Below are 20,049 nucleotides of genomic sequence, written 5' to 3' on the forward strand. Positions count from 1 at the left end.
TTGCTGCTCTTTATCTAAATGGGCTCTCATTAACACTAAGCTGGTATCTCTGAGAGGCTGAATTCAAATGTTCCTTTGATAAACTGTGTTAGATGCTGCAGTGGGGAATAATCTGTATTCTAGTGGGATTACACTGGAAGCAGAAAGGAAGATGTGCCTACTGGAATGTATTTTCAGTTCACATCTCTATTGTTCTGCTGGACAACTGTTAAGTATATTTAAAGCTTCTTCCTCTGGCAGGCTATTTCTCTAAAGAGATGGGCATGATTTTTATTTGCTTCTAACTACCTTTTGCTGATTTGTTGCATTTTTTTGGATTGGGCCAAGTGTTTTCATGGCCTGCTGTCTAGAAAGAACAGAAAGAAAGATTCTTGGGTCATAGTCAGAACTTAAGTTTGCTATTTTATTCCTATCCTGGAGTAGCAGGATAGGATAGTAGGTGACCTGTGCCTGATGGATTTGGCTGGAAGGACAGTGAATTACCAGTGCTCTGACTTTCAGACTTCATGTGTGTGTGATTAGACAAGATATATATATATATCTCGTCCAATCTTTCCTTTGACTGAGAAGGAACCTAGTGAGCTCCTGCCTGAATTCTGAACATTTCTGACTGTTCAGAGCATAAACAGCGCTAAAATGTAAACGATTGTTCAACTTACTGGGAGTGTCCTTGCTGCAGTCATTTTACAAAGGTGTAGTCTGGAGGGACTGCACATTTTTATGTATGCTGGCCCATTGAGCTGGCCCTTTTGACTCAAAAAGGCCAGGGAGATTAGGTCCTAGATACCTCCTAAGAAAATTTTAGCTGCAGTTTTGTATGGTAGTTCAGGCATTGCTACTGTTTGCATTCCCTGCCCACCCTTTTTTTCCTAGGGTTTGTGGTAGGGAGACTTTTTAATTTTGTGAGGCCTGAAACCATAGAGCCACTGCAACAGGCGATAAATCTGGGGTGCTTTCTATGTTTCCACTAGAAAACAGGCACCAAGGGCTAAGAGCCTTGTTGCTAGGTAGGGCCTGGCGGCCGGAAGATCTCGCGCTGTACGGAAACACAGGGCCCCCCTCCAGGTAGCCAACAGCTTTTGGTTTATGATGTAAGCAGACGGAAGTGACATTGTAAACCTAGGCTATATAGTGTCATGTCGTTCAGCAATAAACGCCATTTGCCATCCACCACATTGGTGTCTGTGAGCTGATGGACCGCGCGGCCAGGGGTCGGCCGCCGTGCCGTTCCTGAACCAGGTCACCGCGTGCCTGTGAAGGCAACAAGTGGTGCCGAAACCCGGGAACAATCACCTGGAGTTGGGTGAACGGCGGCCGGAGCGGCAGGACCAGCCCGGCGGGGAGGACGCTCCCGGACCAGCCAAGAGGATGGAAGCTCTTGCGAAGGTCGTATTACAGCTGCATAAGCAGTGGGGTATTGACTGTAAGCCCAAAGATTTTACTCTCGCAGTCGTGAGACTTTTGGAGCTGGGGGCCATTGACCAGCCGGTGGATATACTCCACCCAGATGTGTGGGACAAATGTTCCCGCGCTTTATGCGATGAAACGATGTCTACTGGTAGTGGGAAAAATCTGAAAGCATGGGGGAAAGTCGTCCAGGCTCTCCAAAAAGCTAGACACGAGCAGGAGACCTGGAAAGCTGCCAGGGATTGTCTGTTAACCACCCCGCGGGTGGGAATTGGGGCGGCTACGCAAACCTCACGCCCCCCGGCTGAGGAGGGTTCCGTCGACCCTCAAAGCCGACAGAAAAGTGACGCGCCCACTCAGCGTCCGAAAGACTCTAACATCTTCAGCTCGCCCACAGACTCCTCGGCGAACTCCTTTTGGGGCAAACTGGCGGCAGAGGCCAGGGGTGCTGAGGCGAAAGCCGAGGCTGAAAATACACGGATTGAACCACCACCATATGTGCCCCAAGATGGCGCTGAGCAGCAAGAAGAAGGGCGGGGCGAGACCACCCCCGGCGGGAGCAGGGAGGGAGCGCTAGAGTTAACAGGCGCACACAGAGGAGAGGGGGAGGAGAATGGGAAGGAAAAGAGTGATTGGCATGACCAAAAAAGGGAAAAGATCACGAGCGAGGGGCAGAAAGCTAATCAGAATGACCCTCCCCAAAACCGTCCTTATAAGGCAGGCGCCTCCCCAAGCGGAAGGCAGGGCGGGCAAAAAGGGAAAGAACCGTCCAATTACACAAGAAAGGGGAGGGGCCGAAGCCCGACCACATACCACCAGCACCCGGAAGAGAGCAGTCAGTCGGACTCTGACTCCGACTCAGACTCTGCATGGGAGACTTGGCTTGCAAATACAAAGACCAAAATATCACCACTCACGGGGAAAGAAAAACCTAAGGGGACAGAAATTACTCTCACTGATTGGAGAAAAATACAAATTGCATGTGCCAATTGGGCCCCATCGGACGCACTAGCATTCCCAGTCCGAGTGACGGACGGGGGACAGAGGGTTCACTCGCCCTTAAGCCCTAAGGATATACAAGCGATTGTTAAAGCAATCGCGGGCAAAGGACTCAATTCGGCCATGGTCTCCACCCTCATAGATGGGGTTTTTGGGGGAGATGATTTGCTCCCGTTCAATATAAAACAGACCTGTAGGTTGATTTTTGACGGGGCAGGGATGATTGTGTTTAAACAAGAATGGGAGGAGAACTGTGTGAGGCAGTTAGCCTGAGTAACCGGAGCGGATCATCCGCTACACGGCTCCAGCCTACAGCGGTTGATGGGTACAGACCCAACAATGATTACCCCCCAAGCACAAGCCCAGGGCCTGCGGGCCCATGAAGTTATGGCAACTACCCGTGCGGCTAGAGAGGCTATTCGCACAACCTCTAGAGTTATTGCCAAGCCATCGCCATGGTCCACAATAAAACAAAAAGAAAGCGAGAGTTTCACACAGTTTGTAGATCGCCTCCAAGCAGCAGTCGATTCCTCGACCCTGCCCCCAGAGGCAAAAGGCCCGGTTGTCGCAGACTGTTTGCGGCAACAGTCTAATCTAAAACCCAAGGAAATCCTGCGATCGCTGCCACCTGGGTCAAGTCTCGCAGACATGATTAAACATGTAGTGAGCGAGGAACACCTGGCCCCAATCCAAGTGGCCGTTCGTGCACTGGCTAATGTGATGATATGCCCCAAATGTGGCCAACCAGGCCATGCGATGATTAATTGCCCCCAATCAGGACACCCGCCAACAGCACTCCCCCCGCAAAACCGATCTAAAGGACCATGTTGGGCCTGTGGAAAGAGAGGGCACCTCGCGAAGGAATGCAGACTTAAAAAGCAGGGAAACGGGAAGGGGAGGGGGCCCCTGGGCCGCACACAGCCCTCTCCCACTTGGGATGTCAGGCGGCCCCATTACACCAACCCCAGACAGGGGGGGTCACTCCCGAACCCGTTGCCCCTGCAGGAAGCAACCAACTTTATGGCCCAGCCAATGACCCCACAAACCTGGCCTCCGTCCCAGGGACAGCAGGGACCGCCCGGTGGGGGCGAGACCCCTGGGTGGCCCTGGCAGTAAGGTGTGACAACCCGCCAGTGGTGTGGAGGATTTGTTCCCTCCATAATTCCCTAAATGGTACCACCATCAGTATCCCCTTTTTGTTTGATACCGGAGCAGATGTTACAGTCATTCCTGAAACGAGCTGGCCCCCACCTTGGAAATTGGAAGACGCCTCCATGGTGGGTGGAGTCGGGGGATTAACCTGAGCTCGGAAAAGTGCTCACTTGGTAGCAATCACGCTCCACACAGAAAAGGGACCAGAAAAGACCATTACCCTCTTCCCATACGTCATGTCAGGAGTTCCACCCCTGTTGGGAAGGGACACCCTAGCCTTATTAAAAGCCAGAGTGACAAATTTACAGTAAGGGCCACTGCCGTACACCCACTCCCACCGATCAGACTGACATGGAAATCGTCTGACCCAGTCTGGGTCGAGCAGTGGCCCCTGTCAAAGCCTCGAATGGATGCCCTTCTTGAGTTAGTTGACCGCGAACTGCAACGAGGTCATATAGAGCCTTCCACTAGTCCATGGAACACCCCAGTCTTTGTAATACCCAAACAAGCAGGCGAGGGGTTTCGTCTCCTCCACGACCTGCGCGAGGTAAACAAAAAAATCCAACCAATGGGTCCCGTTCAAACACTGTTGCCCATGAACTCCATGGTTCCGGAGGGACAACCTTGTGCTGTCCTTGATATTAAAGATTGTTTTTTCTCAATACCTCTGCATGAGGCGGACAAAGAGCGGTTTGCTTTTTCTGTAGTGTTTCCAAACAGCCAACGCCCTAACTTGCGCTTCCAGTGGAAAGTGCTGCCCCAAGGAATGATCAATTCACCCACTATCTGTCAAATCACAGTGGATCGAGCACTGGCACCGGTTCGGCGCAGTGACCCGACTGCGACTATCATTCAATATATGGATGATATCCTGATTGCCGCACCATCAGGCAATCAGGTAGACCACCTGGTGACAATCATTTCAGAAACCCTCAAGACAAACGGGTTTGAAATCGCGAGTGCAAAAATTAAAAGAGGACCCTGTGTCAGTTTCTTGGGAATGGGAATCACAAGTTCTTATATAACACCTCCTCAAATAAAAATCCGTCGAGCCGTTAAAACACTCCATGATATGCAACAGTTAGTGGGGTCTTTGCAATGGCTCCGCAATGTTGTCCTGATCCCTCCCGAAATCATGGCCCCCCTGTACGATCCTTTGAAAGGGAAACACCCATGGGAACAAAAAACTCTGACGACAGAGGCAGTAAACTGTCTCGACTTTATCGAACAACAGGTGTCATCAAACACGCTCGCCAGGTGGAACCCAGCTATGCCACTCGACCTGTATGTGCATTTCACGGAAGGGGGGGGAGTAGGAGCGCTGGCCCAAGGCCCTCCTGAAAAAGCTCAGCCAATACAATGGATAGTCCTGGGAAAAACATCACGCGCTTTCTCTCCAGGAGTCGAGTGCCTCGGTAACCTCATCATGAAAGGCAGGAAACTCGCCCTAAGGCATCTGGGCATTGAGCCAGCCAGAATATACCTACCCTTTCGCAAACAGCTCCCAACACAATCAGTGGCAATGTCAGAATATCTAGCTATAGCCCTCGCCGGATTTGGGGGGGAAGTCCGGTATGCCACAAAGCCCCCCTGGACTCAAATGCTAGCTATTGTCGACGTCGACCTCCCGCGGAAAATCATGGACCGGCCCCAACAGGGACCAATGGTCTTCACAGACGCATCCTCAGCGACCTCAACTGCGGCAGCAGTATGGCAGTCGGGAGGAGAATGGCACTGTGTCAAAATGACCGATCGTGCGATCTCCGTCCAACAGCTGGAAGCAGCAGCTGTAGTGCTGGCATGCGGTCTGTTCCCAACAGAACATCTCAACATAGTAACTGATTCAATGTTTGTGGCCAAGCTTTGCTTAGCCATGTCAGGGCCCGGCGTGTCAACATCCACAATAGCTCTGATGCTAGAAGAAGCACTTTTTTCCCGAAAGGGCACTATATCGGTTATCCATGTCAACAGCCATAACCCAATCAAAGGGTTCTTCCAAATCGGCAACGACAAAGCAGATGCCGCTGCAAAAGGGTTGTGGACACTGAAAGATGCCCGCCAATTACATGAGTCCCTCCACACTGGAGCTAAAGTGTTAGCAAAGAGATGTGGGATCTCGGCCACTGACGCGAAACATATAGTAGCTACATGTCCCCACTGTCAAAAAGCACCATTGTGGTCTAGCAGAGTCAACCCCAGAGGTCTTAAAGCCTCTGAGGTGTGGCAGACAGATTTTACGCTCTGCCAATTGCTAAAACCTTGAGCATGGCTAGCAGTAACTGTAGACACATATAGCGGGGTGATCGTAGCGACACAACACCTTAAGACCGACGCAAAGGCAACCATCCAACATTGGCTAACAGCCATGGCGTGGCTTGGCATCCTTAATCAGATCAAAATGGACAACAGCCCAAATTTTGTGTCTAAATCAGTCCAGGCGTTCGCTCTGAAATGGGGTATTACTCTGATACACGGTATCCCATATAATAGTACAGGACAAGCCATAGTCGAATGGGCAAATCAAACTCTGAAATCTAAATTAGAGGTATTAGCAAAAACAGAAGGTTTTACCAACGTCATTCCCTCAAGGGACCAGGCACACTTATTAGCAACAGCCCTGTTAGCTTTAAACCAGTTCCCCAGGGGAGACGAGGTGAATAGCCCTGCCCAGAAGCACTGGGCCACTCGAGCGCTAGAAGAAGGTCTGTACGTCATGATCAGAAATGAGCTAGGAGAGTGGGAACAAGGGTGGAAATTAGTTCTGACAGGGCAAGGGTATGCTGCGGTCAGAAAAGATAGCAGAATCAAATGGTGTCCACTTAAGTCTATCAAGCCAGACCATCAAAATAAAACTAATGAAAACTGTGAGTTTTTATCTGCAGGACCAGATCATCGGACACCCCCGTAACCAGTATACCCTGGTGACAAGAGAAGACGACGAGTCGGCAAGCGGCCTGTCCGCATCTGAGAGCTCTGCACCGGCGGAGTCCAGACAACGGCGAAACAGCTCCCGCAAGGCGGGGCTGCGATGTTTTTGTGTGATCTCAATTTTGGGGTTCATAACGCCGTCTAGCGGCTTGTATGAACATCAGCCGTGGGAATGGGTACTGGCAAGATGGGAGGACCAAAAGATACTGCAAAGGATAGTTACCCCGGGATCCCCTAGTTTTCAAGTATATCTCTGTGATCTAATCCTCTCAACCCCCTGTTCGAACACTATAATGTATTATATGTGTCCCAGCTCTAACCCCGGCAAATCTTACTGTAACGTCCCTAATCAGTATTACTGTTCTCGCTGGGGCTGTGAAACCATCGCATCTGGCTGGAAGGTAGCGAAACCAGACCCGTTTCTTAAAACCAGTTGGGGACCAATAGGCTGCACCCCTAGGAGACCAAGTGGGATGGGAAGGACAGTATGCCGAGGGAAATGTGACTGCCAACATATTTTCTTAAACGTAACCAATGAAAACGACCTAGGATGGACCATCGGCAAAACTTGGGGCGTTAGATACTGGCAACCCGGCACAGATAGGGGGGGACTGTTTTTTATTAAAAAACAGGAAGTAAAAAGCAGAACAGCGATTGGCCCCAACGTCGTGATCAAAAGTGATAACCAGCAAAGAAAAGAAAACTTGCAGACTGCCATGCCCGCCCCAGCCGATCCCTTACTAACCAAGCAGATAGTTCCCTCAAGCCAACCTAACATGAACCTTCACCATTTACCCGACAAGCCATTTTTTAGCGTGTTAGATGCCACCTTTCGGTCGCTGAATCAGTCAAACCCGGATCTCATGAATTCCTGTTGGTTTTGTTATGACGTGTATCCCCCCTTCTATGAGGGCATTGCCCTTGATGCTTCCTTTGATTATTCATCAGACAGCAATCCAACCCAGTGTAGGTGGGATACACCATGGAAAGGAGTTACCTTGAACCAAGTCAGGGGCCTGGGCGTATGTATTGGTAATGTCGCCCTAGCAAGCTGGGATAATGCTGTCTGCGCAAGAACCATTGCGGTTGACAAGACCCGTAAATGGGTGATCCCATCCGCACCCGGAATGTGGATCTGCCATCGATCAGGAGTAACTCCCCGTGTGTCCCTCAAAATTTTTGACGATTCTGCTGACTTTTGTGTACAAATTCTGATTGTTCCTAGGATCCTATACCATCCAGAAGAAGAAATGTACCGCTACTGGGGAGAAGCCAATAGCAGGCTTCAAAAAAGAGAAGTACTGACAGCTGTAACAATAGCAAAGCTGCTTGGTTTGGGAGCAGCTGGCACGGCCACGGGAGTGACCTCCCTAGTGACCCAGTGACGAGGCCTGCCTCAACTGCAAGCTGCCATCGATGAAGACCTACAAAAAATCGAGAAATCCATTACCTTTTTGGAGTAATCCCTCTCCTCGCTATCAGAGGTTGTTTTGCAGAATAGACGGGGATTAGACCTCCTGTTTATGCAACAAGGAGGCCACTGTGCCGCCTTGAAAGAGGAATGTTGCTTCTATGCGGACCACACCGGAGTAGTTAGGGACTCGGTGGCCAAATTGAGAGAGAGATTGGCTCAAAGAAAAAGAGACAGGGGAGCCCAACAAGGGTGGTTTGAATCATGGTTTAACCAATCTCTGTGGCTAGCCACCCTGATATCCACCTTGGTAGGTCCGATTGCAATAATCCTGCTGACACTGATCTTCGGACCCTGTATATTAAACAGGCTTGTGTCCTTTGTCCAGAGCCGGCTAGAAAGGGTCAACATCATGTTTGTAGAACACCAACAACTGCTTTAAAAATGTACTTGATCAGTATTTCCCCCGATTCTCCCTGGCTCTCCCCAAATATCCCAAGCTACACTCCATTACCCCCAGTCGCTTCCCAAGTGCCAATTGCTCAGTGTGCCTTATCTTTGTACTCTTTTTTAGAAATATTTTTACTATTTTAGCCTGTTGGGTTAAGCGGGGGGGGGGGGGGGGGGGAAATGTTGCTAGGTAGGGCCTGGCGGCCGGAAGATCTCGTGCTGTATGGAAACACAGGGCCCCCCTCCAGGTAGCCAACAGCTTTTAGTTTATGATGTAAGCAGACGGAAGTGACATTGTAAACCTAGGCTATATAGTGTCGCGTCGTTCAGCAATAAACACCATTTGCCATCCACCACATTGGTGTCTGTGAGCTGATGGACCGCGCGGCCAGGGGTTGGCCGCCGTGCTGTTCCTGAGCCAGGTCACCGCGTGCCTGTGAAGGCAACAGACTGTGTTAGATTAAATTGTTTGCAGTAGTCATTGTATTAAATTAATTGTAATTGGCTACAATGCTGGCTTATCTGTTTTTGAGTTTGCTGCCCAATCTTTAAATCCTGGTAGGCTGACAAATGGGACAAGCTGGTTAGAGGAATGAGCCTCTTTCCAAGGAAAGCTCCACTGACTTGAACTTTAAGCCTAAACTATCACCTTACTGCGTTTACTTTGTGTGTGTTAATGCTTACCTGATAAATATATTTCAGTTGATTTATCAGTTTAGTTACAAGTTGGAGTAAGTGGTCCTTGGCTATACGTAAACCTCTCCTCTGCTTTTTTAACATGTTGTGTGTCATAACACTTACTGTTGTACTTCAACACAAACCGGGAATGATTCTGGTAGTGTTGCAATCTAACGGTAATACTGCATCATCTTGTCTGTGAAGAGAAGGGAATCAAGCCGACTGTCGCTGTTCTACCAGGCAGGGTGGACACCTGAACAGCTTCGGTCTCAATGCCCAAGCCTGGGCCCAGCCCAAGAAACGACTGGCTGCTTCAATAATTTGGCCATAAGGTATTAACTGGTTGTGTGGGAAGGTGCCTAAACAATACTGTCTGTTCTTTGCTTTGGTATGTCTCATCTGTAATGGATTCTTAAACGCTGGGTGTTGCAGGAGGCTTGGAGAGGCTGTGCTGGTCCCTGGCTGGCAGGCCATGCCCTGTGGCAGGGGCTGGGGTCTGCGGGCGGGCAGAGCTGCGGTGTGCAGGGGCGCAGCCCGTCCCCCGCTGAGTCACTCTGCCAGCTGCTCCGGGGAGGCTGCTTTGAGCAGCGCTTTTGCTTTTGTATTCCTCTTGCTGAGAGGCAATGTTTTACTTTTGTTCTCATGAGATTTTATCACGTTAGCTTTAGGCCCGTTTCTCACTTATTAATTAAACCTGGTCTGCGAAGGACTGGGGCTGCCCTTCTTCCACCCGTGCTGTGATGTCATGTGCAGATTTTGTATGTAAAGTCTCTGCTCTGACATCATGGCTGACCCCTGTGCAAATACCTGTCTTGGGCTCCAAGTGCAGTATTTTATACACCCGTTCAAGCCACCCACCTTATGGTAATTACAGCATGACAGGATTTCCCTTGTTTGCTTATAGGAGATTTGCATGGAATAGGGTTTTAGGCTTTAAAAAGGTTAGGATACAGCCCATCCCCTACTTCCCTCTACTTCGCTGATCCAGTTATCCTCTTAAAGGAATTAGAATGGTATGACACTACTGGCTCTTGGGGAAAAAAAAATTGTGACTGTTTTCTAGTGCTGCGTTACTTTTTAGGTGCTTGTACATTTGTTTTGGTGTCCCATTCCCTTACCCTGTGGTTCATCCTAGTATCTTTTCATATTGAGTCGAGGCCAACCACTGTGTCCCTCACCACTGCTCCTTTCGCTATAGGAGCAGGCAGATAGGGCAAGTAAGAAACAAGCGGTAAAAGTGCCGAGCAGAGGATTTGGTTCTCCCTTTCCCAGGCATCCCTTTGATTTGCTTTGTGACTTATTCCATGGTCCTTTATTACCTCTTCTTTAAGAAAAGATAGGTATTTACCACACTGCCATAACGTGAGTTTTAATTAACCCACAGCTGAACAAAGCAAACCAGACCTAGCACAGATAGTTCTGTCATTCATTGGCATGCTTTAGGCGGGTAAAATGGGAGGAGGTTTACCCGGAGACCTGTCTTCCCTAGTTGTTTAGCTCCTGGCACCACCACCTATCCATCACCTGCCTCAGTCCTACCTTTCTTTTCAGGGTTGTGCAGATTATCAAGGCATATAGGTTGTGTGAGGTCTTGATTTTCGAGCCTTGCTTCTTTGGAGGAGATGCCCTTGTCTGCACAAGGGGTGAGGCATGTGTCACTGTAGATGTCCACCAAGAGCTGGACACCTGGCCATCCTGACATGAGGTGTCTTGAAATAGATCTGTATCAGTCATGCCAGTCTATACATGTGCAAGACATTAGGAAGAGCTATAAGAAAGCAAATGCAGCGTAGTCGTGTATTCTGCACATACACACCACACACCGTGGTGTTCTAAAGCAGCCTTCTGCTTTCAGCCTCCCAGGCAACGTTACTTTACAGGACTGTGCCTTTTTGTGGTGGTTCCCAGGCTCGTTCAGTCTCTTACTGAGCCTTCTTTTATGGATGGATGGTTTTTCTGTCGTAGGTGATGATCAGGGCTTGTATGTAAATCTGAAGTTTGACAGGTAATCTCCGTGGAGCAACAGTAGTGGGTAACAGGTAAACTGAAGCCAGGAAAAGGCAAGAGCACGCCTGCAGTTTCAGGCAGTGAGGCTGTAAAGAGGCTGTGTAAGGACAGTGGTGATGACTAATACGTTGTCCTTTCCAGATGCAGACTTGTGGGGTTTGTGGCAAAACAAAATAGCACGTCAGCACAGGATACAGATGCATCCACAAGTCATGACGAAACGAGCTGGTTTGCCTTTACAATTCATTTATCAGATCACTTCCTGTTCCCATTTTGAGGCTAGAGGCTAATGATTGATAAGTATCACTTCAGGAACACTACATGGTGCTCAGCTCAAATGATGTTCAGTTAAAAAGCAAAACAAACAAAAAAACCCCACCCCCACAAAACCCGAAGAGTGTCTGTTTTGGCTTGAAGAGTATTAAGCAACCTGGGAGGACAGCTGAAAACACTTTGCATATGCCGAAGCAAACAAGAATTTTTGTTGCCAGTTTGGATTTGGGGAGTATACAGAGATGTTCATATGCAACGAATCAGTCCCCAGTTCAGAACTTAGATGCTCATTTGCCTGGGGGGGGATGACCCTCCTATACTTTTTTTTATTTAATCAGTGAAAACTGCTAGCTGGGAATTGATTTGGGGGATCGGATCCAGAAACACCTTTCTCTGAAAGGCAGCAGTAACAGCAGTTCAGTAGAAAGGATAAACAGCTTATAGGTGTCTTCTGACACTGAATATTGGTCTAGGACCCAGATTACTAGAAATGCTGTCCTTCCAGGCTTTAGTAATAATCTAAACGTTTCTATAGGTTTTCTATTAATTAGGATACGTAGGGGTGTTTACTGACCATTGAGAAATAATTCCAGTGTTTATCAATCTTGCTGTGTTGTTGGCCGCTTCAACTTGCTGGAATTTGCCACTTTTAATTTGAGGGCAGAACTCTGTGGTTCTTATGCCTATTCCAAGAATTCACGAGGGAGAATAAAAGGCTGTGTGTTGTTTTGGGGTGGGGTTTTTTGTTTGGTTTGGTGGGCTTTTTTGGTTGTGATTTTTTGTTTTGTTTTTTAGAACAACAACCGCCTCAGACACACTGCCATGTCTTAGTCACCTCCTCATTTTCTAGTTCTGTGCAAACGTGCTGCATTAAAATGACAGTCTCTCTCGGTCTGCCCTTACGGAGCCAAGGCAGTTACGGCTGCGATTCCAAAGAGAGGCTATGTCCTTTATTTCATTTGATTCCTATTAGCTGTAACAGAGTCACTGGACAGCACTGAAGGATGCTTTACTCAATGTTCTGTCCTGTTTTTGTTTACCCGATTGCCTTAACGGCACAGAAACCATTAGGAACAGCCTTCAGCAATAAGTATTTAGACCCTGTTCAGAGCTTTGAGCACAGCCATGTGAGTTATCTGCTCTGTTTCTCTGTGCTGCTTCAGATTTAAGTTTTTAGAGTAAATGTGGAGTGTGATCAAGTACATTTCGGAGCAATTTGCAGGCACTGCTTTTGGAGCCCGTGACAAACTGCCAATGTGAAATAACGCCTCCTGCGACGCTCATCTGCACGGGAAGCTGTGGGAGCAGCACTAAGCGAGGGTTGAGGGCAGAAGGCTTGAGGCTTCTACTTCTTGCCTACAGGTAACGAGCCTGGCCCCGACCAGGGACTGGGGCTCTATGGAGGAGTTTTCCCTGCCTGCCACGTCCAGTTCCCGTAGCCTCTGGGGAGGGACGGTTTCTGCAGCTCCCTCTGTGCTGATGCTGCAGGCAGCAGCTGAACCAGCCGGGCTGGAGCCTATAAAGAGGATCGGAGAAGTGTACTGAGTTTTCCGATGTCCCATCCTAAGCTAGGTGCTCCCTTGTTTTTGGACCAAGGGCTCTGGGGATCTGTGCTGAACTCTTTACAGTTTATTGAGCCTCCTGTGACCAGATGTGGTGATGACCCCGCTTTGTTGAGGGGAAGGATGTCTGATGTTAACTAGTCATGTCCAGTGGAAGCCTGTGGGAGTTAACGTGGGCATAGAGAGTTCTTTAATCCAGTGCTTGGTGGCACAGACTGCTTTAATTTTGACTTAAATAAGATAGGCACTTGGAATGAAAACTGCAGAGATGTTCCACTTACAAGCAAAGCATTTGACCGTTTCACTTTTTTTAGAAAACTGAACAGGCAGTATAAATAAAGGAAGCAAGCTGAACTGTAAAAAAAATAAAATAAAAATCAGTGAAGCTATCAAGGAACTATGTGTACCCTCTAGAACAGGGGTCCTGAAACTTTTTAAACAGGGGGGCGGCGTGCAGATGAAGTGGCAGGCAGTCAACTGCAGTTGCTTGGTTCCCTTCCCCGCCCCCTCCCCCCCCAACCCATGGCAGGGGCAGGGGGGGTCTGTAGATACTGGGGGCCGGATTGAGGACCCTGGGGGGCTGTATCTGGCCTGCGGGCCGTAGTTTGAGGACTCCTGCTCTAGAAATTCAGCTAGCTAACATACCAGTGGGTGAGATTTGTGCATTTTTCTTGGTGGAAAAATATTTCTGCCCTGTGAGCCCTGAGGATGGCTCTGATAGCAGGGAGAGGCAGTTTCTATCACTGTGCAGAAGGGTGATGCTTCTGCTTTCCTGGCTGGGTTTGGTAGTGCTGTCAATGGTGATTGTGTGGCTCTACCAGATCAGTCATTTGAAATGTTGCCGCTTGTTATGTATAATTGGTGGCTTTGGTCTGGTGGGAAGCTAGATCTGCCCTTCACGCTGTGTGACAGGCCATCAAGACCATGTGTCAGACTGGTTATGCCTTTACTGGTGGCTATAGAAAATCAGAGGGCAAGTGCTGCTCCTCACATTCACTCTTTCCGCCTTTTTGCAGGCTCCGTGAGAGAGCACCTAGATGTGTTTGAAGCGTCTGGGAATGAAGCAGACATGGCTTTGCCACCTCCATCAGGATCTCGGAAGGGGAAAATAGTAAGAGAAGCTACCAAAGCCCCAGCAGAATTGGGACAGGGGAGATGGGAGCTCCCAGTAGGGTTGGACATTTGGGAATTGTGTGCCAGACAAGTACAGAATAAATGCTACATGTGAAGCAAAGACACCGTAAGGTGAGGAGTGTGTGAAGGGTGTGTTTGTATGAGAAAGAGCAGTCTGAAGGCACAAAAGGAAAATTGGTTGAACACAAAGATAAAATAAATGAAAACATAAAGCAAAAGCAAGAAAACGAAAGTAGTAGGTAATGTTTATTTGGAGGGGAGTGTGTGTGTGTGTAAATCCCAAGCCTTAGGAATAGCCTGCAATTTCTAAAAAAAAACCCACCCCCAAAAAGGGCAGGCCGGGGGGAGAAAAAAAGAGACTGGTCTAGGAGAAACATGTAAGAACAGGGAAAGAACCTGGAAAGGGCATGAGGTTTAACGAAACATTTGAGTTGCCACTAGCAGCAGGGATGTCCACTGTTAGCCTGTATAAATGTGTGATCTAGTGGTGACACGGCCTCTCCTCTTTCTCTTCTCGGTCCCTGTGCTCCCCTAATACATCTGCCTAGTCTGGGCTCTGGTCCTGCCCCATCGCCAGGGTGTTTGTGCTGTGGCCAGGCTGAAGGGTCCTTAGTTTCTATTGTGCTTGTGGCGGTTCACTATAGTACAAATAATGGATATAAGCTAATTATTAATGTAAGCTATGTTGTCATCGGGAGGCTGAGTGGGAGAGAAAATTCACTTACAAAGTAAAGGTTTTCAAAGAAAATATTTACCAAAGAGCTTTCTCTGTTGATGTGTTCTGTACCTTGGAAATGGAGACTGACTGTTAAAGAAAACCTTGAGTAAAACAAGAATAAAAGAAAAATAACTGAGAGGTTACTGTGCCATGTGCACACTATTGCCAAACAAAGAACTTCAGACTTGATGACAAAGCTGTATATAAGCTTGCATGATGAAATCTGAAGCTGGATAAACGCAGCTTGGTTTTCATTTATAGTTTAGTGCCCGTCATCTGTCCAGCATCATAAAGATCTTAAAGCTGAGCCAAGTTTTAGGAGACCCTGGGTGAGTTATAGTTTCTGATGGAAACCATTCAAAGAAAGATGGGCTTTCATGCCAAAGCAGACAAAAGTTAGGGTTTTGACTGTGTTATGCTTCAAGTTTCAGAATTAAAGTCTAAGCTCAAAGTAAAATAAAACCGGGACACTTCTGGCCAACAAAAGAAAAAGTTAACTGGAGCTGCTGCTTGCTTGCTGCTTTGTTTTGGGGTTTATTTCTTTTTTTGTTGGTTTTTTTTTTTTTTTTGTTGTTGTGACAATCTGTAGTCTGCCTTTGTGGTTTTTTTTGTACTTCCCACGTTGTCAGAAATGAAAATGGAATACAGATTCTGTTCTGCCTTTTATTTTCTTGTTGACAAACATCTGGAGACTCAGCTTCTGTAATAACTAAGCCTTAGCAAGTAGGTCTTGCTCTACAGTGTCTCTTGGGAGTGGTTGTTACTACTGGCTCTGCTCTAGAGGAGGAAGACAGCTCAACTTGTGTTTTCCCGTTGCAGATGTTGTCCTGGAGAAGGCCATGCATAAGCGCATTCTGAAGCCGTTGAAGAGCCATAATGAAGCAATGTTGAAAGTGTTTCATACTGCAGATGGTTTTTGGAAACAACTGAAGGAAAACTTTCAGGTGGTGCGGCAGAGGAATCCTCAGGAACTGGGCGTGTTTGTTCCAACACCAGACTATGTGGATGTTGAAAGTCTGTGACCACGCAGAAGATGCATTCACCTGAAAAGAAAGTCATGCTGCTGCTGAGAGTTTGCAAATTGATTTATACTGTTATGGAGAATAACTCAGGTATGGTGCTTCTTGTGGTTCAAGGTCATTGTTTTTCTAAACCTGGGGTTGTGTTTTGGTGGAGGAGATGAGACCACCTGATTCTGCAGCTTTGTCTCCTCCTCCTGGAGCTCTTGTAGCATCTCCTTGCCCTTTTGAGAGGGATTCTTCCTCTCTGCTTCCTTCCTGATCTCTCTGCATCTGGCAGCAATTCTTACAAATTCAGTGTGAAGCAGAGTTGTGAAGCAGCTTCAAAAAAAAACCCAACCACCAGCTTTGCTTGACTGTAGGCATTTGAATTTGGCTGTCAGAAAGGCTGTCCTGTAAGCCTAGAATTTGACACTGGTTCTAAATTAGTATTTTCCTGGAAATCGTAATAAAGGATGCACCCAGTATCTAGCTGTAGTAATTCAGCAGTGTGTATGCAATATGACAATTACAAGGGCTCTGTGTTAATGGCTGGAGGAAAGCAGCCCCTGATCCAGTGTTTTGGGTTTGCTGTGCCTCTGAATGTTCTCATTTGGACAATTTCTTTGTGTTTTTGCAAGAGAAATAACATCTATTTTTACGCTGTAGCAGGAGTCCCAAAGTGACTTGAAACCTAGATGGTGAAATGGAACCACAGACCAGTTAAGACCCGCTTGATTAGTCAGTGGCACAGTTAAAACGCTGTGCTGGACAGCATGAATTCATAGGTGCAGCTCTATTGCCTGACATCTTATCATACGCTGCCGTGGTAGGTCACGAGCTAAGGTGAAGCAATGCTGGTGGTAGTGGAAGATTTTTTTCTCTTAAGAAAGTATAAGCTGCTGCAGGTGGTTGGCAGTTTTCTTTCGAGCGCTGAATCTGCAGCTGGGCTCTGTGCCGATCAGGATGCTTGCTTTCTTTTGAGACTTGAGGTGAATGGTGAAAGCTTGAGGCTGTAAAAGACCCCCAGGCACTTTGGCAAGATTTGGGCAGGAGCTTAGACCTGGCTTATTTCTGTGCAAAATCCTGCATTTTAAAATGTATATAGGAATCTTTGCCCAAAGTGATGTAAACTTTGGTTTTTTCTCCATACTGTATTATCACATTGAGTAAGGTATTCCCAACATGCAAAAGAAAAGTACTGAGAGGCTTCTGGTGAACCATTGTACTGAGGGGCTTGGGCTAAGATGCAGCAAATGCTCCTTGGGGTTGTCTTGCTTTGTCATGTAAAGTTTTAAAATGTGGCATCGAGCCAGCACCTGTTTCCAGTACCTGCTTTGTCCTGTAATCTCAGCCATATAATAGTGTAATACCTGGAGGGTATGTCTTAGCTGGTCTGACTTTCAATATCAGCCCTTCAGTCCTCTGGAGTTTCGCCATAGTTTAAACTGGCTCCCGATCTTGATGTTTCAAGTGACCATCACACCGCTTCTGCAATGAGCACAGTTTGGCCAGACCCAGAGATCTAGCCACATAGCGTTTTCTAAAGAGAAAGTTTAAATGCGGTAAGAGGAACACATACAGACCTAGGTACAGCAGAGCCTCTGTGTGTTGCGTGCTGTTGTTACTGATGATGCTTCACCAGCTAGTTGGGAGTTACGTGAGGCTTTGCTCACTGGTGTTTTTAACCATGATCCATCAAGGAAATGTGCAGAGTTTTCATGTAAAATCTAATAGGCTTTTATATACAGGCTTCTCTGCTGGGTTTCGGACTCAGGAACTGATACTTGTGGCTGGATCCTTCCAGAAAGGGGACGTCGTCCGTGCACGTATAAAGAAAATGCCCATTGATTTTCTTTTAGCCACTGACAGAAGTGCGGGTGGAGGTCAGGCCAGACTGGCATGGCTACCTCTTGTGAGTTCACCGGTTGAGCTGACACCAAGGTGAGCCCAGTCTTTAAATTCCCTTGCGTGCTTCAAGGTCTGCGTCATCCAGTTTGTGCTCGTTAGAAGTACAAGATGAAGCTGGACGCTGCCCACCAAGTGTCCGATGATGTTCTCTTTGCTGCACATCCGTAACGAGAGGCTCTAGAGTAATACAAACCCGGTCAGTAAAGGCAGCAAAATAACACTTTCCTTTCAAACACCGAAACTGGTAAAAGGGTGTGATTTGTCTATCGCTGCCTGTGTTCTCTTTGACCCAGGGAGGCTGTTTGGAGCTGATGACTTCTTGCCTGTGTTGGCATATGTGCTGGCCCAGGGTGATACGCTGGAGCTGGATACTGAAACTGAATACATGGTGGAATTGCTGGACCCATCTTTGCTGCATGGAGAAGGTAATCAACTGCTATTAGAACTGAGTGGAGGTCTGGGGAAGGGGGATTCTTCCTCACCTCGTTTGAGTAGAAACCCTTTTGACGGAGTCATGTAGTCGGTGATGGCGGTAGTGTAACAAGAGAACCTCGTAATTATTTCCACCTTAAAATAAGAGAAGGCTGGTTAGCTTGCAGAGTTACAGCCCCAAGTGACCTGGGAATCTACCGACGTCTTAGGAGGGAGTATGTTGTTTTCTGCCAAGAAGGAGGAGGCGCCCTGACTTAGCAAGCAAACATAGGCTGTGCGGGTGCCAACTGTGGTTATCCTTCTGTGCCTGAAAATGTCCCGAGAGTATGTCTGGGTCTGCAGCATTCAATTGAGTTGTGAGACCTGGAATGGGACCCGGGTTAGGTGCTTTGTAAAATCTTTGGGGGAATTCTCTGCCCCTCTGGGGAGAGTGCTTTTGAGAATGTTGCCCCCCTTAATGATCCTGGTTTATGCCCGATACTTGCTTCTCACAGAGTATTTTTATGAGGCCTAGGAATATGTTTCTTAAGGCACTCTTGAACAATGGCTGAAGTCTGCTAGAGGCAAGGAAATCTCCCTCCTTTGTTTTCACGGTGGTGGTTTTAACAAAGAGGTATTCTGCCAGCCCTTGGTAGGCCCCAGAATCTATCAGTTTATGAGGAAGTTTCAAAGGTTCTTGTGACCAAGCTCAGCTGTGAGTTAAGTATATGTGTATACGTCCCATTTCTGCTGTCTCTTGGGTTGCTGAAATTGCTGTATCCTTTTACATGCCGATATGCATGACAGAACTGTGTCGGGTTTCCTCCGGTTCAGTACTAGTCTGTTCCCTGCTTTGTGTGCAGGGTGCATTGTTCAGGAATCTTAGGACAGAAAATACTTGAGATGTGAAGCTGGAGATCATTAACATGCTTGAAAGGCAGAAATATTTACTGGGCTGTTAAGTCGTGTCGTTTTTAATGTAGCAAAAGTCATTCATCTATTGGCTGGCCCTGTCTGTGCACTAGTTAAACTGTACGGTGCAGGAAAAATTGTTTAGTGCTTTGGGGTTGTGCGGTACAAATGTAAATGTATTTTCCAGTTTGTCTGGTGGGTCTTGCGTGTCTTCCACGTATTGAACTCGTCACAGAGCTGAAAGCGAGAGGATGCTGTCGGTAATACAGAAAGCACTACTGTGAGCATACACTGCATCTCTGAATGACTCCACAAATAGACCGCGCTGCCTCTTAATTGAACGCTCCCACTCAAATAGTTTACTTAAAGAGCAAGAGAAATATATGATAGCCTGTCTTCTGTTTCTCCTGGTTGCTGAGGACTGTTGCCTCCTGCTGAGAGTCCTTTTCCTTTGTGACCTGCAGCTCCTTTTGTACATCGGCAACTCTGTTGTGGCTGTACTTTGTTCTCCACTCATGTAATAAAGGTGAAGTCTGGAGAGCTGTACACGCTGCCTCCTGAACTAGTTGGATGTAGTGTTGGACATAGGTGAACAAACACAGCCTGCCTTTTAAAAACAAAAGCAAAACCTTTGGGATGCTTCCAGGTACAAATCACACGCTCGGTCATTGCTTTGTTGCCACTAAGGGGGTCACTTTTAAGTTCCTGAACAGTGGTAGATGGTCTTTTATGTCATTTAAACAGCTGTGTTTGTTTGATCCCCACTTGAAGCTCAGGAAGAAAAAAAATCGCTGTTTGGAAACTGTTTAGAAGAAAACTCATGTTCCACCTTTGTAAAAACACTCAGGAGTAAAGGAGCGACACTGGTCATTTAAATAACCGGCCACCCCCAGCGCTAGTGGACCCAGAGATGGATACTGTTGCACCACTTTGATAATATGGAGCCCAGGCAACCACTGCACGGCTCTTAGCAGCTGAGAACACACTGTCCAGTATTTTGCAGGCAAGTAAGCTGTTTTTCTTTACGTATAAATATTTTGGCCATAGAATGCAGTGACTTTCGTGTATGTGTGCGTCTGTTTATTAAAAAAAAAAAAA

The sequence above is a fragment of the Falco punctatus genome (genome assembly GCF_963210335.1).
Source record: "Falco punctatus genome assembly, contig: scaffold_31, whole genome shotgun sequence".
NCBI lineage: Eukaryota > Metazoa > Chordata > Aves > Falconiformes > Falconidae > Falco > Falco punctatus.